Source organism: Pyrus communis, chromosome 3 (assembly GCF_963583255.1).
Source record: "Pyrus communis chromosome 3, drPyrComm1.1, whole genome shotgun sequence".
NCBI classification, from domain to species: domain Eukaryota; kingdom Viridiplantae; phylum Streptophyta; class Magnoliopsida; order Rosales; family Rosaceae; genus Pyrus; species Pyrus communis.
The window spans coordinates 1,641,830-1,661,067 of record NC_084805.1 but is presented as its reverse complement, the minus strand read 5'-3'; the positions used below and the strand labels follow the sequence as shown (position 1 = coordinate 1,661,067).

Below are 19,238 nucleotides of genomic sequence, written 5' to 3'. Positions count from 1 at the left end.
GAGATGATTTAATCATCAAATTTTGTTTAGGCGCATGTCGATTTTTTTTTCAAATTTGTAAAGAACTGTCATTTTTTCTCTATAAATTTTAATTTAAATCATTATTTTTTTGGTTTCTTTAATTTTTATAATTGGTTAATGTCTTTTTAAAATTTTAATTTTATAACTGAAAAAAAGTTATTTTATTCTTAATGTAAACAATATATTGTTCCTTCTTCTTCTTCTCTTCAGCTAGTTCACTTTGGACACATTTTTTTTTGTGTGAATTTTTGGGTTTATGAGTGCTGTTGACCTTAAAAATTACAAAGCATACGTGGTGTGCATGCCAAGTAACTAATAAGCTACCTACGTCGTTCGGTTGAATGCGGGGCATGCCAACTCGTCGGCCGAGCTCAGCCAAGGAGTAAAATTTGTTGATGTTGCGTTGAACGCGTTGCTGACTTCTTTATCTTGCAACTGCGGCCAAGGAAGGAACAAATATCGGCCTTTGGATTCTCGAACCTGAAGACAAGGCTGCTAGTTATGCGAAGTTCACAAATCGTCGGCGCCGGATTCGATTACAATGATTATATTCGTGAGAGTATAAGCACGTCGAATCGACACCAGACTGTACGGACACAAGTATTCAAAGGTGATGTATGTCTTGATGGTGAATGTGGTTCGGCCGTCAGAATCCTGAACTCTGAAACTCACTTATGAGTATTCAATCATAAAATCACTCGACGTTCAATGCGCCGAATGTCGTAACTCGTAACACCTTACTTCGCCGATAAGGCTAATAAGATAACCTCTGCCAATAAGGATTCGGAAACCCCTCTCGACCAAGACTTTGATAGGTAACCAGTCGGCCTCAACGCAGTGCTGTTTATCCAAACTGAAGGTGCTCCTCGGTCGGCTGATTCTACGGCAACAGTGCTGTTTATCCAAACTAAAGATGTGTCGGCGGGAAAAAGAAAATAAAAAAAAATCTAAAGAGGTTTGAGAGGTTTTGCACAGGGCAATTGTGTGTTGAATTGGAGGTCCCTTTTGTCGTTGCCACTGCCTCTATTTATAGATTTTGTAATGCTTAGCCACTGAAATAAAGTATTCCAGTTCCATTCTAACTCTCAGCGTCAGGATATTGTGATAAAGAACCTTTTTGATAATATCCCTCAAAGTCAAGATTTCTCGGGTCAATGTCGTGTGCTCCTTTCATCTTTGCAGAACACCAATCTAATCCAAATATTGGTTATAATATTTAAATATCGTGGATCTCTGTCATCCAAATTCCATGTACCAATGACATTCCAATTTGCACCATTATCTTGACTTCAACATTATCCCAAAACCATGCATCTTGACTATCCAAACCTCATCTTAATGCACCATCACCATGCTGCTCAATCTGATAATAGGAGTCCCAAGTCCAATTGAATTGTACTGCTTGCTCGGAAACTTACTTTGCATCTTATTATTCTGTATAAGAAAATATCAAGATAATTTATTAAACGATAATTATTATGATAAAAATCATAATATTATCTTTCAATAATAATAAAATTATCTTCACTTTTCATCTGACGGTTGAGAGCTATGCTCACTCAATGATCTTGATTGCACAGACCGATGGTGTAAATTTGGGTCCAAACAAGTGCATAGGCCAATTATAAAAGTTTGGTGGGATAATCGTTTAAAATTAAAATTCAAGAAAAAATTAGTTAATTATAAGAGTTCAAGAAGATAATTGACTAAAATTAAAGTTCAGATAAGAAATTAGCATCCGCTTACAAATTATTAGGAAATCAGATAATACCTCAATTTTTTTTTATATTGTTAATTAACAATTTAGAAATTGAGAATGATGAAGACTGGCTAAAATCCTCTTTGAATCTTAATTGTCCAGATCCTGCGAATCAATCAGCAAGTAGCAACCCCGCTGCAAACGGGGTCGTCTACTTCGTTCTCCCCCTTCCCAGCGGTCGCAGATCCATCCACTTGAGCGAATTTGGAATTGGGCATCGACTTGGCTCGATGGATCTTAATGCAGTACCGTTTATGAAGCAGCCGGGCATCGACTTGCCTCGATGGGCACAGATTAGACGACGACCTTCGCCAGAGAAGTAGCCGGGCATCACCGAGAGACATCGTCGACCACGTTTTGCAATATGGCCTCGAGGTTTACGGGCGAAAGGCTGCTGCTTCTTGTTGATTCCTGGCCACATGATCTTCTTGTGGACGGTCATAATTGGTTGATTTGCAGGATCCGAAAAGTTGAGATGAGGAGAGGATCTTAACTTTGCTATGATCAATCATATCTAGAAGTCGGTCCACCGACCACGTTCATTAAAAAAACGACGGCGTACTTACGGGAATCATATAGATAGGAATGGGCCCATTGTGGCAAAATGAATATTCAGCAAAATGATTGAATCACGTGGAACCACTTTTGAATGGATCCAGATCCTCTCCGGATCTAAGGATCTTGAGTCTAGGAATTAATTGGTCTGATCCGTTGAAATTTGATCCAACAGTTATAATTATTATAATTTTTAGTGAAATCTCTTATTTGTAGCATTTGGATCAAATTTTAACCGGCAAGATCAATTAATCCCTAAGCTTAAAATCCTTAGATCCAGAGGATCTGAATCCCTTTTAAATCTAGCTCTTTGTCGTAACAACTCTTGACTCCTCTCTTTTCATTTTTCCTTTTTAATATTTATTTATTGTAGATGTTACGAGTACCCAAGAGTCGAGAGTTGGAGATTTTTATATGTACGTGTGTGCGCAATTGCTTGTGGCCACGTTATCTACGGGGACCGTTGAATCCGAAATGAACGAGTGAAGGTCATGTGGGCGTGGGGGGCGGGCTCACCTCCACCACCATTCAGATAACAAACAAAAATGCATGACCTACTAACTTGGCTCATGTCTAGCATTAGCCTATGGTAAATATTAGATCCAAATTTGACAAATCAGCTTAATATTTGCCACGGTCAACACCATGAAATACTATTCAAAGTTTGTTTAAATACTCTTTAGCAAACCCTAGATGAGAAGTTTGATGGAAATACTAGAATAAAATGAGTCCGAGTGTATGGAAAATTGTGTGTTGGAGAATAGGATCCTAATATCACCGATATATTTGTGATAAGATCTAACACCTAGTAATATGTGGCTTTTTTTTTCGTTGAAGCAAGCTATTTTTTCGACACGTCCTGAGCTCGCTTTTACTAGGCTCGAATTTGTCTCTTTAAGTTGGGCTTTCGAAAAGTTGTGTTAGCTCCGTATAATGACTTGACCAATTTTCAATGTGGGAGTTGGTTCCTCTTGTGAGCTCGTGTGGAGCCACTTGTGAGGGGGTGTGTTGAAAAATAGGATCCCACATAAGTCATAAAACAAATAATATATTTGAGTTTTCATCCATAATATCACCAATTTACTAGGCTCAAATCAGTTGCAAGATAGGCTATAAAGTGATATCCCCATGCATTTAGGCTCTTTTTTTTTCAAAGAACCCACCATGTGATGGCCTAGTGAAGAGAATTGGTGAGGTCCGAGAATCTTTGATAATTCCGCTTTGTGTACTGTTGCTGGAGCACAATGCTTGAGGTGTTAAGGGCGCACTTCTTCAATAGGTCGGAATCATTGAGTTGGATATTATTGTGTGTATGCAATTGCTTGTGGCCACGTTAGTTGCGAGGACACAATTCGAAAATGAATCATTGAAGGTCATGTGGGTGCCGGGAAAAAAGAGGGGGGGGGGGGGGGGGGGGGGCGGGTGGGGGGCCTCAGCTCCACCACCATTTAGATAACAAACAAAATGCATCGGCCTACCAACTTAGGTCCCATCTACCGTTAGCCTTTGGCAAATATTAGCTCCAAAATTTGACAAAATAGTCTCTAATTTGAGAGTTTTTGGCAAATGACATATTTTAGGAGTTCAAATCAGCCGCAAAAAAAGGCTAAAAAGTAACATCCCTAAGCATTTGGGCTCCTTCCTTTTCGTGAAGTCCACCATGTGATGGTATGGTAAAGAGTTGATGTAGGGTAGCGCGGACCACGGCTTCCCGTCCACCTACGCCAATTAATCCCCAAGATAGTGTTGTCCTTTGGCCCTTAAGGGCTGAGATGGGTTATGACATGATGTAGTTAGCTAGTCATTACCTATGCAAAAAATGTTGTTAATGTGTTTGGGCCCAAAATATTATTGGTGGGCCGAGCAGCAGGATGTGCTCGGCCCAAGGTGATGATAAATACTATGGGCCGAATAATAAATCTCGGGCAAGCTGGCAGGATAGGCCAAATCCTATCCTAAGTAGTCCGGATAAATAGAAAAGGTTGAGAAAGTCCTGGTGCGACCAGGATTCTTGACCGGCAAGGAATGGAGTCTCGAAAAGAAGGAAAATTCAGAATCCCAGTAGGAGTAGGTTTGTTCGAGTTAGAGGCGAAATGGGACAAGGACTCCCAATCCAAATCAGAATTGGTTTCAAGGAATGGGGCACTATAAATACAAGAGAGCATGCAACAGAAAGAGCCCCTTCAAAATCAGCACACAATTGCCCTGCGCAAAACCTCTCAAACACCTTGAGATTTTTCCTTTTCTTTTCCTGCCGACACACCTTCAGTTTGGATAAACAGCACTGTGGAAGCACCCGGCGAGCACCTTCAGTTTGGATAAACAACACTGCTGCCGCAGAATCAGCCGACCGAGAAGCACCTTCAGTTTAGATAAACAGCACTGCGTCGAGGTCGACCGATTATCTATCTAAGTCTCGGCCGAGAGGGGTTTTCGAACCTTTGTTGGCAGAGGTCACCTTGCTAGCCTTCTCGGCATAGTCAGGTGTTACGAGTTGCATTACTCGGCGTACTGGACGCCGAGCGGTTTTATGATTGGATACTCACAAGTGAGTTTCAGGGTTTGGCATTCCGACGGCCGAACTACGTTCACCATCAAGACATACATCACGTTCGAGTACCTGTGCCCATATAGTTTGGTCTCGATTCGACGTGCTTATACTCTTACGAATATAATCACAGTGACCGAATCGGGCTCCGACGATTTGTGAACTCCGCAGAATTAGCAGCCTTGTCTTCAGGCTGTAGAACCCAGAGACCGAGAGTGTTCCTTCCTCGATCGCAATCGCAAGATAGAGAAGTCAACGACGCACTCAAAGCTACATCAACAAATTTTACTCCTCGGCCAAGCTCGGCCGACGAGTTGGCACGCCCCGCATTCGACCGAATGACGTAGTTAGCTTATTAGTTACTCGGTCTGCGCACCACGTAGGTTTTGTAATTTTTAGAGTCAACATAATGACACTCTAAAATTTTCATTGTGTACTCATTATAAGTGTATTTTTCTTTCTAATAATGTGCCGAATATCTGAATTATGTTATGATAAATCAAATTATGTTTGAAATCAGAGTTATCTACCAGTTTAAGAACATAATTAAGATTTTTTTTTTAACATGATTTTGAATTAACAAGTCATGCATAGCCACCTTTATATAGTGAAGTGGCTATCATGGCAAAAAAAATCATATCTGTTGTAGAATAAAATAATTTGAGAGAGATTCAGAGAATTCTTATTAGAGAATTTCGTAGTGTTATAATGTGAGACGTAACCATCTTTATAAGGTGGTGTGACTATTTTGGAAAACTACACAAATGCCCCTAATTCAATATGGAGAAATCAATGGCCTAACAGTTACATCAATTAGTGGATTGACATAAATGTCATGCAACACTCTCCTTTGGACATTCATGGATTACTCAGTTGGGCAATCACGAGAACTCCATGTCAATGCCTCTTCTTCGTCTCTTCCAAACTTAAATGTAAGCTCTTCATGAGGACGACCCGAAAAAAAAAACCAAGCAGAGAAAAAAATCAATAGTCGGCGTGGGAGAAACTTAAATGTATCCACCGCAGATCTGTTCTCGCGATCCATGAAATTTGTAATGTTGAAAGATCAAACGGTCGAGAGTTGGCCGAGTTGCAACACAGAAGAGGATGGAAGGAGAGTTTAGAGAAAGAAAGGGGAAGGCGTTGGTTTCTGGAGTAAGATTCTCTCCCTTCCTAATCTCCTTTCCCTTCCATCCTCTCCTATTTGAATGGTTACGGTTAAACCACGTCAACATTTTGTATTAATTTTTTAATAGTTAGAAGAAGACAAAAATCAATCAGGTAAGATGATGGGAACAGAAGGGAAGAGAATCTTACTCCTTAATTTCTATTTATAGTAATATTTTTCTGAATTTCTAATTGGCAGTTGTGGCTTGCAATAAATATCCACGAGTTTTATAGAATTTTGTCCTCTAAATTTTATGAAATAATCAGTCTGCGTACCATTATTTTTGCTTGCTTATTAAGTTTTCGACCAAAAAAATTTAAAAAAAAAAAAAATTGCCTGTGGAATACATCCGGATGATATACATGTGATGATGCTCCGATCAAATTTCACGTGATAGTATCAAGCATGTGGACCCAAAAAAACCCCAAACAAATGTTTATTAGTTTATTAGGTTTCGCCTCGAGATGATTTAATCATGAAATTTTGTTTAGGGGTAAGTCGAATTTTTTTTAAAAATTTGTACGGAACTGTCATTTTTTTTTTATAAATTTTAATTTTAATAATTATTTTTTTAGTTTCTTTAACTTTTATAATTGGTTAATGTCTTTTTTTTTTTAATTTTAATTTTATAACTGAAAAAAAAAGTAATTTTATTCTTAATGTAAACAATATATTGTTCCTTCTTCTTCTTCTCTTCTGGTAGTTCACTTTCGACATATTTTTTGTGTGATTTTTAGGGTTTAGGAGTACATAGGACAATTATAAAAGTTTAGTGGAATAATCAGTTAAAATTAAAATTTAAAAAAAAATTAGTTAATTATAAAAATGCAAGAGGATAATTGATTAAAATTAAAATTCGGAAAATTTGACATCCGCTTACATTAGTAGGAAATCAGCTAATACCTCAAATCTTTTTATACTGTTAATTAACAATTTAGAAATTGAGAATGATGAAGATTGGTTAAAATCCTGCGAATCAATCAGCAAGTAGCAGCCCCGCCGTAAACGGGGTAGTCCACTTCGTTCTCCCCCTTCCCAGCTATCGCAGATCCATCCACTTGACGTGAATCTCTGGACTTGGGCATCGACTTGGCTCGATGGATCTCAATGCAGTGCCGTTTATGGAGAAGCAGCCGGACATCAACTTGCCTCAATGGGCATCGATTAGACGACGACCTTCGCCAGAGAAGAAGCCGGGCATCACCGAGAGACATCGTCGACCACTTCTTGCAATGTGGGCGAAGGGCCGCCGCTTCTTGTTGATTCCTGGCCACATGATCTTCTTGTGGACGGTCATAATTGGTTGACTTGCAGGATCCGAAAAGATGAGATGAGGAGAGGATCTTAACCCGACAAAGATATTCATTTGCTATGATCGATCATATCTATAAGTCGGTCCACCAACCACGTTAATTGAAAAAACGACGACGTACTTGCGGGAATCATTTGGATGGGAATGCCGGAATGGGCCCATCGTAGGAAAATGAATATTCAGCAAAAAGATTGAATCACGTGGAACCACTTTTGCATCTACCTCTTTGTCGTTTACACGATGGAGGATGACTCCTATTCCTATATATATACACACACATATATTTTTTTTTTAATACATTATTTATTGTAGCTGTTAATGGTGTGTTTGTTGTACCGGACTATCTTGGACTGGATTAGCTTTAGGAATTAAATTGGATTGATTTAGACTAGACTAAACTGGATTAAATTAGTTATACCTTTGATGCAGTGTAGGACTAAGAGGCAGAATAATGAAAAAAATATTATCCGAATTTTGGTCTAAAAAACATATCCAAATAATAAATTGGGTACAAAAAAGAAGCAAACTGGATGATGTGAACAAATGTCGAGCTAACAGTAATCGTAAACGAAATTGCAGAAATTAGAAACCGAAATATATCCATTTTGCAAAAAAAATTGTAGAAATTGCTAAACGCCCACAACACAATAGCAGCAATTTACACAAATCATAACACCAAATTCACAGATAAATTGGTTTTTAAAAAAAAAAAAAAAAAAAAAAAAAAACTGATTTCCAAGACTACAGCACAAATTCCAATCACCATTAGCAGAAATTGCAAATCTTGTGAGGGTTAGAGCAAGTACCAAAGAGCAAAACCGAAATCAAGCGGCAAGAGAATAAAAAATTGGGGACTTTCACATCTGTGAAATACAAAATCTATGATTTCGTAAACATCAACAATTATCTGCGAGATTGCGACTTGAGTTTCAGTGGTCGATGGGATGGTCTGGTGAGGTCCTCGAGCAAGATGAGCATGTGAGAAGAGTTGATCAGTCGACGTGGTAAGGAATGGCTGAGGCCGAAGAGGTCAAGCAGATGAGGACGTGAGAAAAGAGTTGATCAGACGACGATGCAGCAGAGAGTGGTGGCTGACGTCGGAGGGGTCAAACAGATGTGGACACGATAGAGGAGTCGATCAGACGACGCCGAGAGAGAGAGAGGAGGCGAGCGCATAAGGACGAGAGAGAGCACGGTCTTAGCAATCCTATAGGTTTCGGGGGGACTCGCTAAGGCCTGTAATCCGTGCAAGTGAAAGCTAATCTTATTAAACCTAATCCTTTCTGACAACAAACACAAGATTTCACTAAGTTTCAGTGTAGTCTAATCTAGTGAAACTTAATGAAGGTAAACAAACACACCAGTACTCAAGAGTCGAGAGTTTGAGATTTGTGTGTGCGTGCACGCGCGCAATTACTTGTGGCCACGTTATTTGCGAATGAGGATCCTATTTGGATTTTTTTGGGTGACAATATTAGTAATTCTTTAATCGGATTCATTTATCGTATATTTTATGGTAAAAAATTATTTTAAAATTGTTATCTAAAATTGAACATAAATAGTACCTAATAAAAACTGACTGCACAATTTACGATAAACGAATACGAAGAAATAATCATTTAGATCTTCACAAAAAAAATCCAAAGAGAATCCTCATTCGTTATTTGCGAGGACCGTTGAATCCGAAATGAACGAGTGAAGATCATGTGGGCATGGGGGCTCACCTCCACCACCATTCAAATAACAAACAAAATTCATGGCCTACTAACTTTTAGCTCATATCTAGCATTAGCCTTTGGAATAATATTAGCTCCAAAAATTGACAAATCAGCTAACATTTGCTAAATCAACACCATAAAATACAATTCAAAGTTGTTTAAATAGTCTTAGGCTAAGACTCTTAGCAAATCTTAGATGAGAAGTTTGTTGGAAATGCTTGAATAAAATGAGTGGAAATGTATGAAAAAAATGTGTTTTAGAGATAGAATTTTACATCTGTTGTATGAAAAAATTAATATTCAAATACTGTATGAGAGTTTTCACTCCTAATATCACCGAGGCATTTGTGATAAAATCTAACACCTAGTTGTGGTTTTCTTTTTTGAACAAACTTAGTAATAGGTGGTTAAGTTGGGATAATATCGGTGATATTAGTGGTGATCCTACATGGGCTATAAAGTTTATCATGGTATCAGAGCAAACTATTTTTTCGACAAGTTCTAAGCCCGATTTACTAGGCTCAAGTTCGCCTCCTAAAGTTGGGCTACCTCCGTATAATGACTTGACCGGTTTTCAATGTGAGAATTGGATTCTTTTGTGATCTAGTGTGACGCACTCGTAAGGGGGCGTGTTGGAGAATATGATCCAACATCGGTCATAAAATAAAATAATATATAATATATATGGAGTTTCTGCCCATAATATTACCGATTTACAATGCTCAAATCAATTGCAAGAAAGGCTAAAAAGTGACATCCCCATGCATTTTGGCTCTTTTTTTTTTTTTTTCATAAAGCCCACCGTGGGATGGCCTGGTGAAGAGAATTGCTATGAGGTCTGAGAATCTTTAATAGTTCCGTTTTGTTTATTGCTGCTGGAGCATAATGCTAGAGGCGTTAAAAGTGGAATAGGTCTTCTCTAACAGGTCGGAATCAGTGTGTCGAACATTTTTGTGTGTGAATACAACTGCTTGTGGCCACTTTATTTGCGAGGACACATTGAATCCGAAAATGAATCATTGAAGGTCATGAGGGCATTGGGGGGCTTCAGCTCCACAAAAGTGACATCCCCAAGCATTTGGGCAATTCTTTTTCGTGAAGCCCACCATGTGATGGCATGGTGAAGAGTTGATGTAGGGCGGCGCGGAGCATGGCTTCCCCCGTCCACCTACGCCAATTAATCCCCAAGATATGTTGCCCGTTGGCACTTAAGGGCTGAGATGGGTTATGGTATGGTGTAGTTAGTTAGTCATTATTGATGAACAGTAAGTGTTGTTGATGCCATTTCAAAAGTTTGATTGTGCACTCATCATAATTTATAAGTGTATTTTTATTTCTAATTATGTGCCGAAAAATTTGACTTATGTTCTAATTCAAATTATGTTCGAAACCAGAGTAATCTACCAATTCTAAGAACATAATTAAGAAGTTTTTTGAACATGATTCTGAATTAACAAATTGTGGAGCCAAAAATAATCAAGAAAAATATGAAGGTGACATGTGGATTCTAGGGTGAAAATGACAAAATTATCCTCGAGGAACATCAGAACTCCTACGCGCAAGCAGTGAACAACCATCCCTCAATCAAGTCAAAAGTGCTCAAAATAGGTATTTATTCAAAACATACAAATCATGAATCTCACAAAAAAAACCATCCAAGTGGCCGGTCCATCTCCTCCCAAAGGGGCCGGCCACACCCCTATAAATACCATCTCATTTTCTCCAAAACAAAATTCCAACTCTTTTGCAAAATTCTCTAAATTCTCCAAACACTTTTCCCTCAAAATTCTAACTTTGGCATCAAAGGTTCTTCGGCCAATGCCTCCCCCATTCATTGTGGGCGCGTGAGGCTCTTGGCCTTGACTTAAGGTGTTATTTGTTTTGTAGGTGCAATTTTGTCCAAGAAGAAGAAGACGGAAATTTGCATCCACACAAATTATACATAGCCACTTTTATATAGTGGAGTTTTTATCATGGCAAAAATTCATATTTGTTGTAGAGGAAATTAATTTGAGAGAGAATCAAAGAATTCTTATTAGAGAATTTCGTAGTGTTACAATGTGAGACATAACCATCTTTATAAGGTTGGGTGACTATCATGGAAAATTACACAAATACCCTTAATTCAATATTGAGAAATGAATGACCTATTGAATTAAGGAATCAATGGCCTACCAGTTACTCCAATTGTGGACTAAATGCCCTGCAACACTTTGGACATTCACGAATTTCTCAATTGGCTAATCACGGGAACTCCATGTCAATGCCTCTTCTTTTTCTCTCTCAAAACTTAAATGTATGCTCTTCATGAGGACGACCTGAAAAAACCAAGCAGAGAGAAAAATCAGTAGTCGACGTGGTAGAAACTTCGTACTCTTGGAAATTTCTACCCATGTGAACGACAAACTAAGGATTTTAAGCAAAACCTGCATTGTCGGATCGGATGACTAAAACTGGTGTCTCATTAACAACCTTTCTAAGCAAAACCAGTAGAACAAACTTAGTGAAGGGAAAAAGATTACACGAAGCATTGGCATCTTCGGGATGCGTCACCTTAACTAGCACATGGCTGGTTGCTTCCCCATCCGCATCAACAACACCACCTTTGAAATATTTGGAATGGATATATGAAACCTTGTTTCCAATTTGATTCGCCTGAAAATCACCTCTATATCTACAAGACGATTATCATGATTTTAGTTTTCTTGGTAATAACTTGTAGAAATCACCCTGGGGGTAGTGAAGATTGAATTTGATGAAGGAAAGTGCTATTCATACACCCATCTTTACCTTTCACAAACCCTTGTTAATTTTTGACTAGTGATCTTCTTCAATTCATTCGATCTGATGACCGAAAATTGAGAGGGATGTGTGAGGAGTAAAAATGGATATGTGAATAGCAGTACCCTTTGATGCATCAATTGGAGAGAAGTGGATAGGGTTTAAGTGAGTGTGTGACAAGGGGGGTCGTGGGTGAGAGGTAAGTTTCTCTCAATCGGAGTTTTAAGAAGTTGCAACTCCCACAGTAAAAACATACTACAGTAAAACTTCTCTATAGTGACACTATAAAAAGAAATAACCTCCATGTAGTCATAAAAAATCTAAGTCCTAATTTGTCCCGGTTAAACATAGAAATAAACTCCACATTGTAATTAGTTATAACTTATTCAGTTCCATCTTAAGAAGCTTGTCTCCATATAGTAATATTTGTCAATCAATCCAAAAATATGCAATGTTACAAGGAGAAGGAAATGTATTCACTTGAATGGGTTGAAATTGCACTGGTTGTATTATATGTATTCATAAGATTTACTTAGAAAGGGAAGCATCAAGAGAGCACTACATATGCACACATACACCACTAGCGCTTTTAGAGATTAAGTGTCTCTTTTTTCCAATGTTACATCTGAAGAAAGTTGAGCTTCCATCATAAAACCAATTGGCAATATAAGGAGTAGCCGAACTTACTTAGAAGCACATGCATGCAAAGTCCCTCCTTTCCCCGATGTTGAATTTGCACGATAAGAGGAAATTAATCCCGAACGTCTTTGTAATTATTGCATGTATTATAGGAATTTATTACCTTGCCCATATGTGGAACTGTTAGATTGGAAGAAATTAACCCCAAATCTTCTCCGTAAATGTATTTTAAGAAAGTATTTTTCAATTGTAATTGGTGTCGGATTTCTACGTAAATAGGGATTGATATAACCCTATACATATTGTAATACCTTCACACATAAATACAAGGAGTCATATTTTTACAGGAATTCATACTCTCAATACGTCTTCTCATGTGTGGCCAAAGTTCTAAAAAACGCTAGGCGCTAGTCGGGCGCCTAGGCGGATTTAAGTAATTTTATTTTACATCATATAAATTAATTCAATTTACTACATAATATGTGAATACACATTGAATAATATGTTTTTTTTTTTTTTTTTTTTAAAGAAAAACTTATGTGTAAGAAAATATGTAAAATTTTATACCTTTTGTATCATTTTCTAAGCCTATAAATTTTTTGGGCCTTTTTCATTAATAAAATGCAAGGTTGGACCTTGTATTCCTTGTTTCATATTTGAATAGAATTGTCGAGTTCATTGTAGATGGGCGTAATGGACCCTAACCAAAAACCCAAAGCCATCTAATCCATTTATTATCCTATATTTCCTATTAGAATAAAAGAATACACCAAGATACTTGTACAGCCTCCCGATTCCCAATCACCGACTCACCCTTTTCACAATAAAACCCTAAGCTGCTCACTGCAAAAACCATTGCCGCCATCAACCATATCACCACATCTGCAATTACAGATCCATACTCTCTCTCTTGTCTTGTAAACCATCGTCACACTGAGAGGGAGACGGCGAGACTTTGGGGAGAGAAGACGGCGAGGTGTAGAGCATTTAAATTGGCCATTGTTTGCCTGCTTATGGGTAGACCAGTCGTATTTTCTCAAGCTGCCCAGACCATCCAGCTTCCTTTTAGCCCGCCTAGTGTCCATTTAGGCCGCCCAAGCGTCCGCCTTACGCCGCCTAATAGCTTTCCCGATTTAGTAAACGATTTTGGATTAATTTGGGCGGAGCATCGCCGTCTAGTGCCTGGGCGGCAGCCTAGAGCGTTTTTTAGACCATTGCGTGTGGCGAATTTTCAAGCTTGACACGTGGACAACATAAATCGGGTAACATGGAGCCCGTGTAGCCATTGAGCTTCACACATGCAAAATTGAGATTACTAATTGACAATATAGAAAGTAACTCAGCTTACTTATAAGCACATACAAGATCTTTTTTTTTCTCAACATGAGATTCATGCTCTCAACAACATCTTGACATGCTCTACTACTAATGTAGTTCACTTCTATTAAGGATAACTAAATCAATTATTTTAACTACATCTCTAATGAGTAATAACCTTTTATAATAATAAAATGAGTTTGACCTCAACATTATTGCTATATAAAAGTTTTAATGTAAATATATTTACGTATGGTCCATATTTTTGACTAAAATTGATACCACACCACGTAATTGAACACACATAGCAAACCATAAGTACTGTATATAACCTTGCGTTCATTAACTTGTTTTCCACGTGTGGAAAACTCAATGTAATTCAAAGTTACCACACGTTCAAAGCCACAAACAAGGCCAAAAACTACTTGCAGCAACTAATTCTTCTATGGGGAAAGTGAGCAACACCAGTTCCTATCTAGAAGGTTGAGAATAATGAAAAGGAAGACAAAGTCCTGTACTCAATTTTCTACGGTGCAGTTGGAAATGATAGGAGCAGTTTGGAGCGGCAATAGTGTTTGAGGCAAAATTGTCAACTTCAATGCTAATTGCAAGTCGGTCTTTTTTTATTTTTTTTTATTTTTTAAGGTAAACATGTTAATTGCAAGTTTTAACATCCATATCGCATCACCTTTAACTACTCCTTTTAGTGTAAACTCAAAACTCCTTGAAAAAAAAATTTCAGTGTGTCAGAAACACAGTTCATTACATAAGTATAATAACAAAATTGTTGGAAACCTAAAAAAATATTCAATTAATTTTATTATTATATTTGATATACTGAACGGTCTTTATGGTACACTAAAAAATATCTCAACTTCTAGTACATGGTTTTTATCCCCATGAATATATAAACATTTTCTTCTCACCTGACCCTGTACTAGCCAATAGCCCTTTAGAGAAGGTAATTAAATGAAAACTAAAAAGTTAGCACGTAAGTGCCAAACACAAAGAATCATTCAAGGAAATTATTATTGTTACACTAAAATAGCATTTGGTATCATGTCAGTGTTTGAGGCAAAATTGTCAACTTTGAGGCAAACTTGTCAACTTCAATGTTAATTGCAAGTTTTATTATCCATATCGCAATAGCTTTAACTACTCATTTTAGTCCAAACTCAAAACTCGATAAATTTTTTTTTCAGTGTGTCGAAAATACGGTTCAGTACATAAATATAATAACAAAATAGTTGGAAACTTAAAAAAAATTCAATCAATTGTATTATTACACTTGATATACTGAGCGGTCTTTATAGTATACTAAAAAATATCTCCAACTACTAATACATAGTTTTTATCCCCATGATTATATAAACATTTTCTTCTCACCGGATCCTGTACTAGCTAATAGCCCTTTAGAGAAGGTAATTAAATGAAAACTAAAAAGTTAGCACGTAAGTGCCAAACACAAAGAATCGTTCAAGGAAATTAGTATTGTTACACTAAAATAGCATTTGGTATCATGTCAGTGTAAAACGTAACAAAAAAGTAAAGAGTACGGAATAAATATTTTGAAGTAGTAGTACTCACAATTATCTGTATTTGAAATTGTAATTCGCTTAAGCATTTTATGTAGAGTTTTTATTTATTTATTATTATTACAAAGTGATATTACAATTTAAGTTACTCTAAAGGGGAGAGTTTGAACTCGAAACTTAGTGGGTTGAGTAGAAAAACATTGTCCCTAGTTATTAGTATTAATATAGAAGGGAAAGTATAGTTCAAATGAAACCCTAAGTTAAACAGCGCAGTTATACGTGTGGGTACCATATTTACCAAAAAAAAAAAAAACATCATTAGACGATTTAGTGTTTTTTTAAATTTTGCACTGTCAAATATTCAAAATTTTGATATTAATTTTCTCAAAAAGATTATGTGGATATAAGAAATTGAACCATGTATGGATGAGGGAAAGAAATTTTGGTTAATACGAACTAAAATATTTCATCAAACCAAGACTTAACCTGCTTCTGGATATTAATGGGGCTGGTGACAGTGAAGGTATATCGAATACCAAGTCATTCTTTCCGATCTATAAATAGGCACATGCACCATACGGGATTTTCATCCCGCTACACATTAATACAAGTTTTGAGGCATTTTAAGTTAAGTTTAAATCCTAATTAACCATGAAAGGTGCTCAATTCCTCGTATGCATTGCTGCCATCTTGGCATTCGCAACCTCCCTTGTCTCTGCCTCTGACCCCGGTCCCCTCCAGGACTTCTGCGTTGCACTTAATGACACCAAATTAGGGGGTATAGCAATAATATATATGTAGTATATATCCTCTCTTTTTTTACAATTATTTTTTCGTAAGCCATTGGGAATATTTTGTATGAAGATTGTATTTCTATATAGTTTAGCATGGAAAATATATAAAGCATGCATATGAATAATATGAGTACGTTAGTATTTAGTACATAAATATTTAGTTCCTTGTACGTATCACATTTACTGACAATTTGGCACCAGTTTAATAGAAGCTCATATATATTGTTCGTGTTAATCATGTAAATAGTCTTATTAATACTAATAAATTAATTAATTTTTGTTTTTGGCGTGTAACGGCAGTGTTTGTGAACGGGAAATTCTGCAAGGACCCAAAGCTTGCTTCAGCAAATGATTTCTTCTTTTCTGGGCTTCAAACTCCAAGAAGCACACAAAATCCGTTGGGTTCAACGGTGACACCTGCTAATGTGGACCAAATACCAGGATTAAAACTCTCGGCATATCGCTAGTTCGCATAGACTTTGCACCAAATGGCCTAAACCCTCCCCACACTCACCCACGCGGCACGGAAATCCTTTTTCTCCAGGAAGGTACACTCTACGTTGGGTTCGTAACGTCGAACCCGGATAATCGTCTATTCACCAAGGTGTTGAACAAGGGAGATGTATTTGTGTTCCCAGTTGGTCTTATTCACTTTCAACTGAATGTGGGACATACCAATGCTGTCGCCATTTCTGGTCTTAGCAGCCAGAACCCAGGAGTCATCACCATAGCAAATGCAGTGTTTGGCGCCAACCCTCCCATCAATCCAGATGTTCTAGCCAAGGCCTTCCAAGTCGATGACAAACTGGTTACATATCTTCAAAAACAGTTCTGGTACGACAACAACTGATAACAAAAAGGGCCAAGGAACGGTCCGCGTGCCTGAGGGATGTGTTGAGCTTTTCACTAACCACAAAGTATGATCTAGTATTAATTGAATAAGATGGTTGCTTATGTATACCTCATCGTCCCTACGTGGATTTTGATATCAATTAATATAATGTTATTGTGTTCAGTGACGTGTGCGCTGCCTCTGGCACTAGAAGATGACAAATACATCACATATATGATATTTGGGTTTTGGGTTTAGGATACATATTATGTGTTAGATTTAGGGTTATAATTTGTGTAAATATTCTCATACACCACATTGGCACACTGCGTAGTGTAGCGGATGTACACATAAGAACCTTTCCAACACACACACACACACACGCACGCACAAACACACACACTCCAAGTATATTAACACAGAAAAACAAGAAACAGAGGATCAAATTTATATGAAGCTGAACCAGCAGCTTCTACCCCCGAGACTGAGCAGAGAAGCAGCTTTTGAGCAGAAAGCAAAGTATATAAACGTGCTCATAAGAAGAAAAAGTCTACAAATTAAGTCTCCCTTATAGAGGTCGTATTGATTCTTATAAATAAAAAAAAATATAGGATTAACTGAGGCTACAGTCTTTTTTACAGGTATTGATTTCATCTTGATTTAAATCCTGACAATTTTACCAAACCATTCTTTAAGAAAAAGTCTTGTACACAATTTTAATTCTACGGTGAAGCTCGAAATCACAGGAGGAGCATCTACCCTGTTATACCTCGGAATATTGAGACAAACTGTCAACATCAATACGAAGCTGCAAACAATTTGTTAGAACAATCCATATAAAACAATAAACGTTGGAATATTTGATGAACACTTTCACTCGTTATAGCCAACCTAAAGTTATTAATACTGTTATCACATTAACCACGTTTAACAACTTATCTCCTTTTAGTACAACTCCTAATTAGTTTCTTTTCATCCTCCTGATTGTACATCGCCAAAAAGTTGCACTGCTTCTATTTTAAGCATTTCCCAGTTGCTCCTTTGCAGAAGTTATCTTTAACTAAACACCAAAAAGTGGGCCTTGCTCATATTAAGCATTTCCCAGTTGCCCCTTGCAGAAGTTATCTTTTAACTAAACACCAAAAAGTGGGACTTGTATATATATATATATATATATATATATATATATATATATTACGAAATAACGATATTCTTCAAAACTAAAAAAAGTTGGACACAATACATATAAAACACGTAAATATGACTCTAAAAACAACAGTTGAAAAGAGATAAATTAAGGCGCATAAAATTCTCACAAACTAACAAACTGTACATAGCCCAAACAACTCAAACCCTCTGTTAGACCACAACCTTAAATCTTGGGTTGTTGGCTATTGTTACTTGATTGGATTCCATGTTCTCTTGAAGTGTGTGAGATCCTTTTTTTTTTTAATTTTTTTTGCTGAAGTTAGGGGTGTAAATGAGCGAAGTCAAAGTTAAATACCGAGCGACTCAAGTTTCACTCCCTTTTAGTACTCAAGCACAATAAAACCGTATTGCTCAAGCTCAGCTCAAATGATTTTTTTCAAGCTTGAGTTCGACTAGGCTCTACTCGGCTTGTGTGTATAACAAACTTTAGCCTTGGGATGGCTTGGCTCAACTTGTTCCTTAATGAGCTCGAGCTTATGCCACCTTTATGAAAATTGAAAATAAATAAATAAAATAAAAATAATAGATCTATTTGCACACATATCTTTTATATGTCGTTTATCCTATTTTTTGGTTGTTGCCAAAAGACCAAACAAAAACATTTCAAATTGATGAATGATACATGACAATTCTTTATACAAAAAACTGTGACAAGTCATACATGAAACTTTAAGGAAAAAAAAAACAAAGAAAAAAGAAGAAGACATTATTAGTTTTACATCAAACAATATGCATGTGTAAACTGAAATTCGATTGAAAGGTAGCATGAGTATCACTAGAAGCCTAACAGTTGAGTTTTTTTATTTATTTATTTACTTATTTTTATGTATTTTGTTTTGTTGAAGGAAATATATAGCATTTGAATTCAATTTTCCTCTCTTAGTCTTCTTCTCCTTTCAATATTTGTGCAATTTTCTTACATTCGTTGGAATTTGTTTAATTTTCTTCGATTTATTCGTATAAATTCACATGTTTTTCATAGACTCAAAGTGGAACATTTGCATAATCTATTCCCTCCAATGCAGATGATGTCTCAGCCTTTTAATATGA

General features: G+C 37.0%; 1 pseudogene; it reads left to right on the top strand.

Moving 5' to 3' along the window:
• Positions 1-15,959: 15,959 nt before the first annotated feature.
• On the top strand, positions 15,960-17,235 carry LOC137729925 (germin-like protein subfamily 1 member 11; annotated as a pseudogene).
• Positions 17,236-19,238: the final 2,003 nt, after the last annotated feature.